We start from the raw sequence: 16125 nt of genomic DNA, 5'->3' as shown, positions 1-16125 counted from the left end.
TGAAGTGAAGAAGCAACCTTTGGGCTTTAGGGGATATGTTCTTAGACTCTAGACACACTTTTTTTTAGCAATCAAGAAGTCACAGTCTGGCTGCAAGGGTAAGAAACAGTGGCATTAGTGAATCTAAACCCTTAGAATTAAGCCCTCAGGTTTCTGACAACCTCCTACTCCATGGTACTATCATAACCCTAACCTGGGATGATTAAAGAAAAATGCCTGGACTTGGTTTACTGAGTTACTTCATGTTTTTCTAGGATATATGTTCAGTATGGCTTGCCACCCGGGGCTGACCACTATATAGAGCTTTGAACATCATAACAATTAATAAAAGATTCTAGGCTGTTAAAAGGTAGTGTCTAATGAATGTACACATTGTCATGGATAAAGACACCAGTTTAAACTCTATGATTTTAACTATAGCTCACTCTTGATTTGCAAGATGAAAGACTGAAGATCAGCTCAGAATCAAGACAGACTACGAATGGAGAAGCTTGTCTTCTAGTTCATCTAGAGAGAGATTACTTGAGATCCATGGATAATACAGAGCCTGTAAACACTATGAAATCTATGGTGGAAGTGATGACTCAGCAGTTAAAAATACTTGATGCACATGAAGAGGACCTGAGTTTAGTTCCTAGAACCTCTGTGTGGAAGCTCACAATTGCCTGTAACTCTAGCTCCAAGGGAAATTATGCTCTCTTTTGACTGCCATGGTTACACACACACGCGAGCACACACACACACACACACACACACACACACACAGAGAGAGAGAGAGAGAGAGAGAGAGACAGAGACAGAGACAGAGACAGAGAAAGAGACAGAGAAAGAAAGGGAGAGAGATTTATATGCATATAACTAAAACTGAAATATTATTAAAGGTAATAAAATCCCTCACACATGAACATATATACATAATTAAAAATAAAACAAAAATTAGGTTACATAAAAAAATAAAAGATTAGGTTACATAATCCATCAAGGCAGACAATGTAAAGCTATGTTTATTATTTGAAAAGGACTTATTTATTATCAAACAAGAAGATAGTGAACTTATTCCAGTATATCCCCGTTAAATATACAGTAAAAATATATATTTGAAAGCAAAATTATACTTTTATATACATAACTCCATATTTTTGCATGAATTATAGACTGTTGACATTTAGTTTGCTATAATTTTCACAGATGGTTAATATCTTGAAAATATTTAGATTTTACCAAGTTGAAAAAAAAGTGTAACATAACAGTGGAGAAATTTGGCTTCAAAGTTCATGTGTTTTAAGGAAATACAAGGATGTCAGAAACTGGCAGTATTTCAGCTCTTGATTTAAGATGAGTGTGATCTCATTGACAAAAGAGATACCCCAGTTCTCTTTCTCTTGCTGTGATAAATTACCCTGACAAAAAATAATTAAGTAATGAAAAAGAAATGTTTACTTTAGCTCACAATTTTAGGTCACTGCCCATTATATCATGGAGGTCAAGAAAGGACCTCAAAGGAAGTAGTTATATCCACACCCAAGAACAGAGAGAGGATGGATATATGCATCTCTGCCAGTATTAGCTTGTATTGAACACTTCTACAGCCCAAGATCCCCCTCCCTAAGGATTGGTGCTGCTCACAATGGGCTGGGTCTTTATACATAAATTAACATAATTAAATAACCCCCACAGACATATCTGCAGGCCAACCTGATCTAGAAAATTACTTGCTGAAATTATTTTTCAAGGTGATTCTAGATTATATCAAGTTGATAATTAAAATCAAACATCATATTAAGTAACAGATCTTTCTTTTAAAAGATGAGATATGAATATGCTTATACTTTGGGCCACTAGTCTATTAGGGAGAATGAAGGTTTTTGAATGCTATGATATTAATCCATTAAATAGCAGTGTCTGTCATTTAACTAAAATCTTATCTTCTGATTTAAAATGTAAATCTTCACCTGTTTTTTTTTTTTTTTTTTCTAACTTGGAAAAGACAAAGCAGATAATGAATATGATTTACAATCATAATGTCTGGCTACCACACGCATAATTACTTAGATAACTGAAGACTAAATTAATATTTCCAGCCTCATTATCTTCTCCTCTTTCTTGTCACTATTTGACTGCTACATTTCGGGATGTTCAGATTTGGGAATTAATTATGTTAAACATCCTTGGACTCAGAGTTGGATAGCAAAGGGGTGGAGAGGAACCAGCATATTACCTTGATGTGAAGCCCTACTAGCTCTGATTTCTAGATTCCATGAGTTTTGTTCTCACCTACAACTAATGACTGGATCTCTGTCTTGTTAGTTTGCCCAATGCCCTAGTCTGTCAGCAGGCCTTTGGCTCACAGAACATACGGTTAAAAACTTGATGTATGTCTGTTCCATGGTCAGTTCCATTTCCACCTTGGATATCCTGTTGCACTCTTCACTTGCTGTTGATCATTCCACATAAACTGTTTATCTCAGGAAAGAAACAATTTATTTTGATGCTGCCAAATTGTTTAGTGGCTGTGTCAATCATTTCTGTTGTACTGTCAGAGCCTCTGAGAGAATGAATTTAAAAGGAGGAGACATTTAAATTGGCTCAGTGGAAGAGATTTTCCTCCATGGTTTTTTGGATCCACTGCTTTGAACCTGAGGAAAGGCAGAACATAATGGAGGTGTATGTCAAGTAGGAAACTTCACCCACTAGAATCCAAAGTCCAGAGTAAAGGATGAGCCCTATGAGCTATGAGACAAGATCTGCCAGGTTAGAGTATTTCCTGAGTGACCTGCTTTCTCAAAGCTATGTACTGCCTCCTAGTTGCCCCATGCCAATAAAGACTGTATTAATAGTAGTATTAAATTATAAATGCATCAATCTAGTCATGACACCAGCATTTTCATGATGTGATAGCCTCTTTGTAGTGTCAATACTTAAACAAGAGGGGTGGAGATGCCTGGTGTCTGACCCATGACAATGATTAGGCTTTCTTTGGTAAAGCATGATCTCCCTCCCTCAGTCCCTGCTCTTCCCATTCTTCCCCCGTACCCCCTATTTCCTAGTATGTCTTTCCTCCTCCTTTCTTTTACTTTTCTCCAGCTGCTTTTCACATTTTTTAAATTTTTTAACACATTGCTATCTTTTTCTATTGTTCTTTTATTGAAAATGGACTTTTGCATACACTGTATCCTGATTGCGTTTCCCCCCCCCTCAACTCCTCTGATATTCTCCCAACCACCCCTCCTGTCTACACCCACACTCTTTCTGCCTCTTCTGAGAAAACATATGTGCATCCAAAGAACAGTTACAAACTAAGATAAAACAAAACAGAAGAAAATAAGAGAATTTATTGGTAACAGTATCTGTGCATGGAAGAGAGAGAGAGAGAGAGAGAGAGAGAGAGAGAGAGAGAGAGAGAGAGAGAGAGGAGACGGAGGGATTAGAGGAGTGTCTTCCTGTTCTGCTAAGGTCACAGATGTACTGTATTTGGACACTATCCTATAGACTTCTTTGAGCTAATTCTTACATAAATGTTATAGCTCAGATGTCCACATGGCAAGTATTTGCGGAGTACACAGCTACATTGGTGGCCTCTACTCCCCACATTCTTCAATTAAATTTGTTGTTGTATTCCTCTTTAACACATGGCATCTTTGTAGGAAGTGAGGGCATAATGGGGCAGGTGTTTCTCTCCATCAGGATGCCATTGTCTCTCTTCCCACAACATTGCTGGGGACACATTGGTGAAGTTCTTAGTGACCAGTTTCCTGAGCAAAGCATAGAAATGGGAATGGGTCTGGATAAGAGAAGGTCACGTGGTCAAAATATAGCACAATAGGTACAGACGGTGAAATGCAATCCTGTAACATGGAATTTTAGAGTAGAATGTGTAAGTTGAGTAGTCAAACCTCATTTTACAAATGAAAAAGCTCTAAATCAAGGAAATAAAAACGATGTGTGAGCCCATCAGTTACTAAATGAAGAAAAAGACACCAAGGATTCCTACGTTGCTCGGCAGTAAGTGATTCAGGTTTCTTTCACTGCAGAGCCCAGAACAAACTTGAAAGGAAAAGTACCTTCCTTTCAAGTCTATCTTAGTCATTTCCTCCTTTAGAACCTGAAGGATGGATTGCCTAGCTGGGTTCTCTGCTTAAATGGTGGCAAATGTTCAGTGGAATCTAGGTGTGGTCAAGGGAGGGTCCTACCCAGATGCTAGGAAGAGCTGCTTTCCAATCTCATTTCTATTTTGAGAAGAATTCATGATTATACATGTTGCTGTTTCCTTCCTGCTGGCTTTTAGCTGGGTGCTGCTCTTAGATTCCAGAAGCTTCTTGAATTTTTTTTGGATTCTTCACAAGATTATATTATATTATATTATATATCTCTAAATCTTTAGTGATTTGTTAGTATTATAAGCTTTTAAGCTAGAAAGCATTGGGTTCCATTTGCTGCCATAGACTCACACAAGATGTGGTCAGATGAGGCAGAAGAATGAGCTTGATATAGTGTGAATATAACCTGGTTTCTCAAAACAAAACAGAATTGTCAACTATTTCAAAGGCTTTATTGAGTTATGAGGCATACTAGAAGTTTGTATATTTAACACATATTGGAGAGTTCTTCTGTGTAGGTGGAAGGTCATGCCAGGTATATGAGGATCAGAGAGTAAACACAGGTGTCACCCCAAGACCTACAATGCTCCTCTCAGTATCATCCCGAAGGTCTACTGTGCTCCTCTCAATGTCACTCCCAGCTCCTTTCCATACAATCCTATACAAGATACCTGCTTGTTTGCTTTCTCCTGGTTTAGTTTGCATTTTTCTACACTTAAAATACATAGTGTTGGCAGTCAGGCACACCCACGGACAGCTAAAAGTGATGGACTTCAAACTTACTTTCTAATCATGCTCACCTCTTAATATTTCAAATCTTCCTCAACCAAACTCTGGTCACCTTCTATCTCATCCCTACACTGAAACCTTAGAGAAACTAAGGTATTAACCCATTCTTTACACATATAGGAGGGCACATTGCCTCAGGTCATATATACCAGGTATACAGATGGCAGCTTCTTTCTACATGAAGAAGCCGGAAGAACTGGCTATGCTACAGTGTCAGACACAGAGGTGGATGAGGCACAGGTCCTACAGGCCCACACCACTAATCAACAGGCTGTCCTAATAGATCTTACCTATGCCTTCCAATTGGCCTGAGATAATTCCTAAAATTCTGTACAGACTCCAAATATGCCTTCCATATTCTCCTGTCCTACACTGCTACCTGGAAGGAGCTCTGGTTACTTATGACAAGTAGTGGATCTGCAAACCAAATTATGGCCATGGTAAAAGCCTCCTGTCTCCCCACTGCTATTCAAATTTTCCACTGCCAGTCCCAGGAGATGGATGACTCTATTATCTTCAAGGGAAAGAACACAGCTGATGAGTCAGCTAGAACTAAAGCCATTGGGGGCCTAGACTTGTTTCATCTACCACAGGACATTCTCACAGCATAACCAACTTTCCATCTGTCACCCTCTGACACTCTTCAGACTCTGTACTATCTCTACCTGCTCTTTCATCCTAACAGCCAAGACTTACTTTGTTAAAACCCACTTATGTCCTAACACTGAGGACTTGTGTTTCTTAAATTCTATCACTGCCTCTTACAAGTCTGTCAGATGTCAGACCTCAACTCCAGGTATTGTAGCCCCTCTTTCCTACCCACCAGGATAGAGGAACTGACAGGAACTCACTGGCAACTTGACTTTACCTACAAGACTACTATTAAATGTGGCAGGTACCTCCTAATCTTAGTGGACACCATCTCAGGGTAGGTGGAGGCATTCCCCACTATCAAAAAAAAAATGGCTCAGATAGTCTCTGATCTCCTTCATAAAATCATCTCTCAATTTGGAATCCCAACCTCCCTCCAATCAGACAATGGTCCCAAATTCACCTCCCAAATTTCTCAAGCCCTCAATATCCCTTATTATTTTCATATTTCACACCACAGCCAGTCCTCAGGAAAGACAGAATGGACTAACCACTCCTTAAAAACCATCCTTGTCAAACTGTCACATGAACTTCAGCTAGATTGGATAAAACTCCTACTGCTGGCCCTTTTCAGCCTACGAGCTCTCCCCAAGCAACCTCTTTTCAACTTACCTTTTGAGATCATGTATGTACATTCAGTTCTGACTCCTGGTCTTTTACCCAAACCCTCCCCCTACCTGATCACCTACTCTCTTACTCTGTCATCTCTGCTCCCTCCTATGGAAGTTTAGTGACCACCATCTACCACAGCCACACACTATCTCCTGTACACTCCCTATCAATATTGGTGATCAGGTCCTTCTCTCCCTTCCAAACAATTACCCCCTCACCTTTTCCCCCTAAATGGCAGGGCCTCTTCAAGGTAATTCTTGTGAACCCCCACAGCTGCTAAGCTTGAGCAACTCTCTCATTGGGTTCACCTGTCTTACCTCAAACCCCTCATCCCTCCACTTCAAAATAACTCTTCTTACATATCATCCCCAACAGAACCCTGCTCCCTTAAGCTTCAGAGAATGTCGGGAAAAACCACCTTGTCCCCAATCCTAGAAAAATGAGGCTTCCCTCTGGCAATTGCGCTTAACCATTCTGTATTAGACATAGAGTTCTCCTCCTCCCCCTGCTGTTTTTTCCCCATCCAGTGTAACCCTTACATCTGGAGAGCTGAGGTTCAAGAAACATCCCCTTACAACAGTCTCTCTGAATAGGGTCAGAAAATTGATCCATAGCCCAATGCCAGGAGACAATCAAAATTGCCATTTTCCCCATATCTACAATCCCTTCTAAATATTATGACCTCTTTATTTGTTTCCTTTTTGACTAGACAAAGAATTATTATAAGAAATAAGCAGATGAATATGGGAGCTGCCCATATTGTTCTTGCCAAATACATATGTTAGCATCACAGACCAATCACTTCTTCTATCAATGGTGCAAGATGTTCTTCTTTAGCCAGGACTCATAGAATCCCAGGTGGCAAACAGGTGTTGGTAAACTCTATGGCACTAGCAAATCTGGGCTCCCAATAAGTACAATTCATATCCAGTGAATATATGTCCCAGTTATCCAACCTATGGGTATAGGAGAAGTAATTAAACACTCCTCCAAGGTTATTACTTCTCTGACATCTCCTCTCCTAAATAACACTAACCTATCATTTAGCATTCTGCTCCATACCCTGACCTTGGCCTACCAAGCCTTAACATCACCCAACCTGGCTGCTTGGGAGATTGCTGGCTATGTGTGCCCCTTGGAACTAGCTCACAGTTGCAACTTACAACTTCTCCAGTGACTGTCAAATAGCCTTGCTTTGTCTTTCACCAACTGGCCTGACCCTGGTTGCTACCATGACCCCATACATTTTCTACATCACGCTCGAGGCATCCTGGACATTTTCCATAGGAATGTTAAGTTCTCTAGACAAAACTGTTTAAGTCTTAGTTTCTCATCTCTACCACAGTGCTCCACCATCCAGAACTCATCCATTCTTTGTAGTGCTCAGGTGAATCATTGTCTACCTGCCAGATGGTTGGGAATACTGCTGTTTCTTTTCCCTAAATTATGGGGAGACCATGGAGAAAAGCCCCTATCAATTCTGACTGTGGACTCAACAGCTGCCCAACATAACAAAAATAGCAAATCAAATTGTTGACCCTCCAGGCCTTGCAGGAACAACTTCAGGTGTTGCCCATGAAACAGCAGGGCTGGACACCTCCTTAACCTTGTACCATCAGTTCGCTTCCCAGTTTATCCACAATCTTCAACAGATGGCCCAAACCATACTCACTCTCCAAGGACAGATTGATTCCCTGGCAACAGTGGCACTTTAAAACCAATGGGGCCTAGACCTTTTTACAGATAAAGAAGGTGTTCTTTTTGTTTTTCTCCTAAAAGAATGCTGTTTCAATGCAAACCAATTGGGTATATTTAAAAAAATCCAACAACTAAAAACAGACCTCCAAAACCAATGTGATGCCTCTCATTGGTTTTTGAAAACCCCATATGGAAATGGCTAGTGTCCTTCCTAATGCCCCTTCTTCTCACGTTTCTGCATTTATTGTTTGCACCCTGCTTTACAAACCTCTTCCCTACCTTCCTACAATAACAAATCTAAATAATTTCCAACCAAATGATTAATTAGTTCCTCTTACAGGATTACCAGCCACTGCCCACAGAGGAGCCTGATGCCAACAACTATTGAATGAGCCTCGTTGGTGAAGATTAACTGTACCCCAAAACTGACAACATCCCTGGACAGCAGGAAGCAGTTTAAGACATCCGACACCCATATTTCTGCTTCACCATGGCTTTCCCTTTCTCTTTAAAAAAAGAGAGGAATGTTGGCAACAGGCACATCTACGGACAGCTGAAAGTGACTCTGTGACAGTAAGACATCTTTACAGCCAGCTTCCGAAGGACCTCGAGACAAGACCATAAGACATGCCATCATAAGCTATCCAAGAATCAGTACATTGTCACCCTTGTCACATGTCTTCTTGCCCATGCACCACAGCCCCAATAAAAGTCAATTCTCCGTTCCCCACTCTTTTCTTTCTTCTCCCTCCCAGAGGCCACCTCCGTGCCCCTCCCTTTTAATAATAATAAAAAAACCCTCTCACATGAGACCTGTTACATGGCATGATTTTTGTCAGGACCTGCCACCTAGTCTCATCACATGGAATAATGTAGTTGTGAGTGTGTGTGTGTGTGTGTGTGTGTGTGTGTGTGTGTAGCTCAGGGCCTCATGCATACTAGGCAATAAATCACTCTCTGAGCCATACACTAGGTCTAAACATTCTTTTATGGGTAATTTTATTCACTCGGGGCAATCAAGTTCCAAATTATCCAAGCCTCTACAACAATCAATAATGAATTCCTTTTATGGTTGAATTCTTGTCTACTGCACACAGGTACCATCATTTGGTCCTCCATTTACCTGTGACTCAATGTTGAGGATGCTTTCAGTTTTAAGAGCTGCTTACAAATATAGTAAAAAAAAAATTTGGGACTAGGTCTCAGGAAATATGATTCTTGGTGAATAATGTTAAGTGCTGTGATGACCAGATCACTGGTTGTATGTCTTTAAAATGTTTCGGCACTCTTTAGTGATGTCACTTCCTGTTCTTTGAAGCACTGCATATTCTTCTTGCTCAGACAATCTTGTTTTCTTTTTTCGTTTAGACTATAACAGTTGGTATTTAAAAGGCTTTCTGTGGGTTGAATAAAAATTCTGTTCCAGAGAACATAGTACATGTCTCCTTGTCAGCTTCCTTCTCATCTGTAAGTCTTCTTTGGTCAGGTGATTATTATAATGTGTGTGTGTGTGTGTGTGTGTGTGTGTGTGTGTGCATTACAGAATTGCTTGTCTATTTTTGAGATTTTAGATTAGGTTTATAATTTAGAAATATACAATCTATGAAAAGATATTGAATATGTAAGTATTTGATACAGAAGTTTTAATGTTGATTGACTCAATTTTATTTTATATATTGTACTTATGTTGAACTAAGAAATCTTGCCACAATTTATGAAATAAAATTAGAGACCAGAAGACACAGTTTCATTCTATTTCCCCCTGATTTCTCTCTTAAAATGCTTCTGCCTGCTCTTCCATGATGGTCCCTGAGCATTAGGAACAGAAATGCTGATATACATGAAGCAATCTATGGGCAATTATCCTCTGTGCTGTGATCACTGCTGGATTTTTATAGTAACTACTATTCACTGCACAAGAAACTTTCTCTGTTGATTTGTGAAAGTTGCACTAGTCTATGTGCATAGAGATACAAACTTAAAGGGCATTTTGATACTGCACACATTTAGCACAATAATAGAAAATTCACTCATGGCCCCAAACCTGAAAGTGGTTGGTTATTACCATAATTCCTGACACTGTTGTACACATGAATATACCTTTCCATGCTAGTCATAATTATTGTTCATAGTACTCATGGCTGGATAGAACCAATGGTTACTACTCTCCTTCCATTCAGGGATTCTATGTAGTATCTGTCACTACAATGAAAGCTAGCCAGCATAGTATTTATTCTTGGAATATGAATTAAGAGACATAAAGATCACAACTCCTAAGATCTTCAGTGTGTTATAACTGTTTTGAAAATGAGGTGACTGCAAGAGAAAAATTTGGCTACACATTAATTTTATTAATTTCCAGGATTTATTGTTTATCTTGGTCTCTCAGGAGAAATGTTCAACTGGCTTGAGATGACAAGTTGTGCTTCTGATTTATAATATCCTAAAAAAATTTAAAGTAATCCTCCTAGATTTTTTCTACTTAGGCATTTCTATCTCTTTTTGATATGCATCTGTTTAGGTCCTTTGCCCATTTTAAAATCATATGCTTTTTCATGTTCAACCTTGAGTTCCTTATATGTTATGAATGTTAATACCTTGTTGATGAATGCTTTATAAACATCTCTATTTCTGAATGGTATCTCTCAGCTTCATTTTCTATTCCAAATCTTTTTAGTTTTATACAATCCGGTTCAAGGATTTAAATTTTTATTGCTTCACTATGAAAAACACCACTGTCCACATCAACATTTTAAAGTGACTCTACATATTTTCTTGCAGAATGTTCACAGATTCAACTTTCACATTTTTGAACCTCTATTTTGAGTTGATTTTTTGTGCAGCAAGAGGAAATTATTTAGATTTCTTCTTCTTAATACATACATAGGAATTTGGTGGCATCATTTACTGAAATAGTAAATAAATCTCAAATTCATAGAACAAGCTTCAGTTACTATGACACCTGAACAGCTTAACACATGTGGAAGCTGTGGTAATCCTGGACACATAGAGCATATGGACAGAGCAGGGGACCCAGATTTCAGTCCACACTCATGGTGAGGTGACTTTTCACAAAAGTCCCAAGAACAAAAAATGAAGCAGGCTTACAACTTACTGTTTTGTTAAAATGTCCATATCTTATACAAGCATCAACTACATTTTTTTTTTTTTTTTAGCTTTTATATAGTGTGCAGTGAATGGTGGTGAGATGGTTCTTTTTGGTAATGACACAGGTTGACAGATCATTTTACTCTGCAAGTGTGGCGAAATGTCGTAAACTGTTGAAAATCAAGACTGTAGACACAGGCGAGAAGGAAACCTCAAAACTCAGAGGAAAGACTACACTAGCTTATTTCTTTATAAGGAGCAGTAGACAAACACATAGTGAAATGGGATCGCATTCGTTCACGCACACACTCTTCACTAACCTTCAGTCTGGCCCAATGTAGGTGGTGTGTCAAGTAAGGCTCCCGATGTGTCCTTCTGCTTTTCGGTCCAGTGCACGCTCATCTCCTTCGGTGACGGGCATCCTGGTTGGTGGGCTCAGTCTCTCAGAGTGAAGGCATCTCCGTGGGGCTCCGGTAGCAAGCAATTCGAGTGGGCCAAACTGTAGTTTTTAAGCTACTTTCAGCCAATCAGGATTGATTTACCTTATCACCTTTTTACACACACACACACACACACACACACACACTTGGGCTCAGTCTCCTTGACTATCTCTTAGGCGTCTTCTTGACTATCTCTTAGGCAATGACATTTATGGCGTTCACATATTCCTCCACTGGGCATTCATCTCACCCCAACTTAGCAGACTCTTTCTTGCACAGGCTCCCAGGCCTGGCCTCCCTGGCCACATTCACCCATGATACTGCTTTACATTTTGTTCCTTACAGCAAGGCATCACAGCAATGTTCTTTCATGCTTCCTTGAACATTTGGAAACCCTAATATGAGTTGAAAGAATTTCGACTCATTTTCTGATGAGAAAGCTCTGCTTTTTTAGCATCCATTACCTGAGTCAAAGATGTTCTTGAAGTGGCAGAGACTTGACTCCAGAAAGACACTTTGATTTGTTGTTTACTTGACTGTTGAAATGTAGCCTGCTTCTCTTGTCTTTATTAACAACCCAATAACAGACATTTAGTCTAGGGTTTGTTAATTATTAGATCTCAATGGATGCAGCCTGAAGGAAATGCGAGGCTATACAAGAAACCATCTAATTTTATAGATGAAAAAGATGAAGTAGCTTCACACATACAATGCCTTTAAAGAGTACAGTGGTAGATAATGTTCTCTAATAACATTTATTAAGTTTTTGCTCAATAGAAGCTTTAGACAGAGGTTTTATGCATTAATATATTTGGTCATCCTCAATATCACTCACACACAGGGCCTTGCACATGCCAGGCAAGGACTTTACCACTGAGACGCATCACCACCACCACCCCCCCCACACACACACACACACATTAACTTACTCAATCTCTTATAATCTCATTTGATTTAATCTCATTTTTCTCATTTGATGAGGAAAGAAATGCACAGAAGAGAGACTAAAATGACTGGATAAGATTTTAAAGTAAGCATCCTAGGTTCTAAAATTTATGCTATGAATCATTCTTTGTTGACTTAAAGAAATTTTTTTCCAAGAAAGCTTTGCATAAAATCACAGACAACCTGACAGCTCTGGCCAACCACAGAGCTGACGGAGCAGAGAATCAAGGGTAACAAGACAAGACACATTTTCTTACAAATGAAGCAAACAAAAGCAATTCATAGTCTTTAACATCATCAGTAAACATTTTAAAAGCTAAGGGCAAGACACACTCAAGTGGGCTGGGCTGTCACCAGTTTTTGTCTTTAGATGTTCTGCAACTGGAGGCAAGAAGTGTGCTGACCCAGAAAGTGCTTGCAGCTCTGGGAAAGTGAGGGAGAGAGCTTTAGTGCAGAAGTTATTTTAATTAATTGGACTTTACCGCAGCTTGAAAGTACAGGGCTCTTTGTGTTGAACCACTGAATAATCCCAGAACCTTCAGGCTCTGCAGCAGGAGTGAGGAGGATGAGCCTGGTTGTCAGCTTTCTATAGGAGCTTGATGAGGTAAAAACAACAAATAAACAATAGGCCCATCTTTTTTTTTTTTTTTCTTTTTTTCCTGGAAAGCTTCTCATTGCAATTTGCCTTAAAAATCTATAGTCCACAAACATGCTATTACAATCTTTATGTTTCCCTTCAAATTAATTTCTTATTCTGCTGTTTTGTATTTTTCATGAGTTTTTTTGTTTGTTTGTTTGTTTGATTAATTGTTTTTTGTCAGAAATCCTGCATGTGCATGCACTTGTTTTGGTGGCATCGTAGAAAGCTTTCCTCAATCTCAAGGAGTCTGTAATCAAAACCAGGTTAAGTACCACCATCAAATCTTTTCTTTGTAGGTAAGTCATACTGGAGAAGAAAAGCCCAGTGTATTTCTGTTTCAAATTTAGGACATAATTCAGAATGCTAACTCCAACACTACCCTTTGTCTTTCCTCTCCCTTATGACAAATGAGGCTCCATATTTGTTTGACATTTTACAATTTTTATGTTATATTTTGGTGTGTGTGTTTAAGGATGTGCATGAATGTGTAAGTATGTGCAGGTCATAGGTTGATGTTGGGCATCTCCTTCAATCACTGTCCATCTTGTTCCTTGAGAAAAGTTCTCACTGGACCTAGAAATGACTGATTCAGCTGGCTGTTGAGTCCTAGAGATACTCCTGCCTCCACCTCCCAAGTACTGAGAGTATAGCTGCTTGCCACTATGCTGTTCTTAAATGTTGGTTTCTGGAGATTCAAATTCAGGTTTCCATGCCTTCCTAGAAAGTACTTGTATTACTCAGGGTTCTCTAGAGTCACAGAACTTATGGGTGGTCTCTATATAGTGAGGGAATTTGTTGATGACTTACAGTCTGTAGTCCAACTCCCCAACAATGGTCAGCAGCAGCTGTGAATGGAAGTCCAAGGATCTAGCAGTTGCTCAGTCCCACAGGGCAAGCAGTCGAAGAAGAGAGACAGCCTTTCTTCCTCCAATGTCCTTATGTAGGTCTCCAGTAGAACGTATAGCCCAGATTAAAGGTTTGTACCAACATGCCTGGTACTACCTTGCCTGGGCCTAAGCTTTTCATAGCCACTATGCCTCAAGATCAGGATCACAGATGAGCCTTCCAATTCTGGATTGTACTTCATTCCAGATATAGTCAAGTTGACAACTAGGAATAGCCACCACAATACTCTACCTAATGGGCTATCTTCCAAGCCCCACAAGAATACATTATATCCACATACTTATTTCTGGAATAATCCAGAGTCGAAATGCTCCAGATAATAAATGTGAAATAGTTTTGTTTTTTGTAATAACTACTTTCAATGCTATCAAACTGATTCATTTAAAAATATTTTATGTTTTATTTATGTGTGTTAGTGTGTCTGTGTGTATGTAAGTATACATACATGCAGGTGCCCATTGGGGTCAGAAGAGAGTTTCAGATCTTAGAAACTGGAGTTCTAAGAGGTTGTAAGTAACCAAAGGTGGGTGCTGAAAATTGAACTATGGCCCTCTGCAATAGCAGCAAATGTTATTAACCACTGAGCTATCTTTCTAGCCTCTGATTATATTTTTATATTCTGTTATCTATAGGAATGGCCCTAACTTTTTAATAACTCTGAGTTCTGCAATGGAAAGTGGCTCTGACTCAGAGAAGGATGACCCTCCTTTTTCTAGGTGGAGTAGAAAAGCCAGTGAAGGCCCGGAGGCCATTCCTATCATATTGGAGATCTATCATTAGATGTAGCTGGCACTCTGAGAAAAGCTTTTTCTCCATCACTTGCCATGATAAGGTCTCCAGTGAATGGTTTGCTAGCTTCTCTGGCTCTTGTCAGAACACTTCTGATGTCTTTGAAATCTTGTTATTAGAATTCTCTTCCTTAACCTTCTGTTCAGGTAGGTTCCTTCTAGGCTCTCACCTCCACTGCTTTGCCCTAAGATCTCAGATCATCACAGTTGGCTTTCTCCTCCACAGTCCATCCAACTCATGAGGAACTCATATGAGCTTGCCTTTCTTCATGGCGGACAGGTGAGGTTTGTTTGCTCGGTTTTCTTCCTCATTCCCTTTTCTCCTGTTCTATGCCTCGCTAATTTTATCCCCTTTTTGTCACTATAATACCAGAGACAACCAGAAATGTGGTCAGTTGGGGGAGGGGGGAGGTTGGTGGAAGGGTAAACTGGGAAATTGGATATCATTTGAGATGTAAATGAATGGAACGGTTAATGAAAAAATTAGAAAAATAAAGGTGTGTTATAAAAAAAAAAGAAAAATTTCAATCAAGATTATGATACAATTTTTATAATATCCATGAGTTAGTACTTGGAGCCATCCCTGGTGTTTGGATTTGGAGATAGGAAGGATAAGAGAGATGTCACTGACGTGTTAAACTAAAGCATGTAAAGGGTGTCTTCCCTCCCTCTGATATGGACTGTATTAAAGGGTGAAGAGAGAAGGGTGGCATGGCGGCCAGGGCTGTGGTGTTGGGGTCTGATCCTTACCAAGCAGAAGTACTTCAGTGACGTGGGCCAGGAAGGAACTGCCTGGACAGAACCTGTTTGCTTCCTAACCATTCAGGAGCCTCAGGCTTGCCATATAATCCCATTTATAGCCTTAATTGAGGCTCAGAATTCATCTGCAGTTTTACATCTACCTGCAGCATTGAGCTATCCCATTCATAGTGTGGAACTGTTTGACAACTGATTTCAGAAGCAACTCTGCCGTTGCATAAGACACTCTAGATACTCTTAACTTCTTCCTTAACCTCATCTTCTAAGCTGCCCCATTTTCCTTCACATCCCCACCCACTCTGCATTTGGAATAGACTTCTTGTTATCCTCGCTATTTCTTTCCCATTGCCATGAGCTTTTACAATAGAAATTTTCTCCTTTGGCAAAGTTCTTCCTGATTCCCACTTTAATATCTGGTAGATACTTTTTCATCTTCTGTTTTTGTTGTTTCTCAAGTCAGGCTTGAGTGATGCTCCTGCAGTTCACTTACTTAAGTCTTTTCATTCACATAATTACTGATCTTCTGTATTAATAATGTATTCCTGCAGTCAGTAATATATTGATATAAATGTTATTCTTAGAAAACACCTTCCCAGATAGCTATGAACCTGCTTGTGCATGTTTTTATATTTTATGCTGAAGTCATTTTCCCCTTTCAGGCTCTTGAAGATTTGATAAAACCTTTTTCAACT

General features: G+C 39.5%; 1 protein-coding gene across 1 annotated transcript in view; it reads right to left on the bottom strand.

The window, feature by feature from the left end:
• The window catches only part of Cntn5 (contactin 5), a 1035258-nt gene that overhangs the window by 113667 nt on the left and 905466 nt on the right, over positions 1-16125 (bottom strand). The window lies entirely within an intron of this gene.

Source organism: Arvicanthis niloticus, chromosome 27 (genome assembly GCF_011762505.2).
Source record: "Arvicanthis niloticus isolate mArvNil1 chromosome 27, mArvNil1.pat.X, whole genome shotgun sequence".
NCBI classification, from domain to species: Eukaryota; Metazoa; Chordata; class Mammalia; order Rodentia; family Muridae; genus Arvicanthis; species Arvicanthis niloticus.
This window is presented reverse-complemented; position numbering and strand designations above follow the sequence as displayed.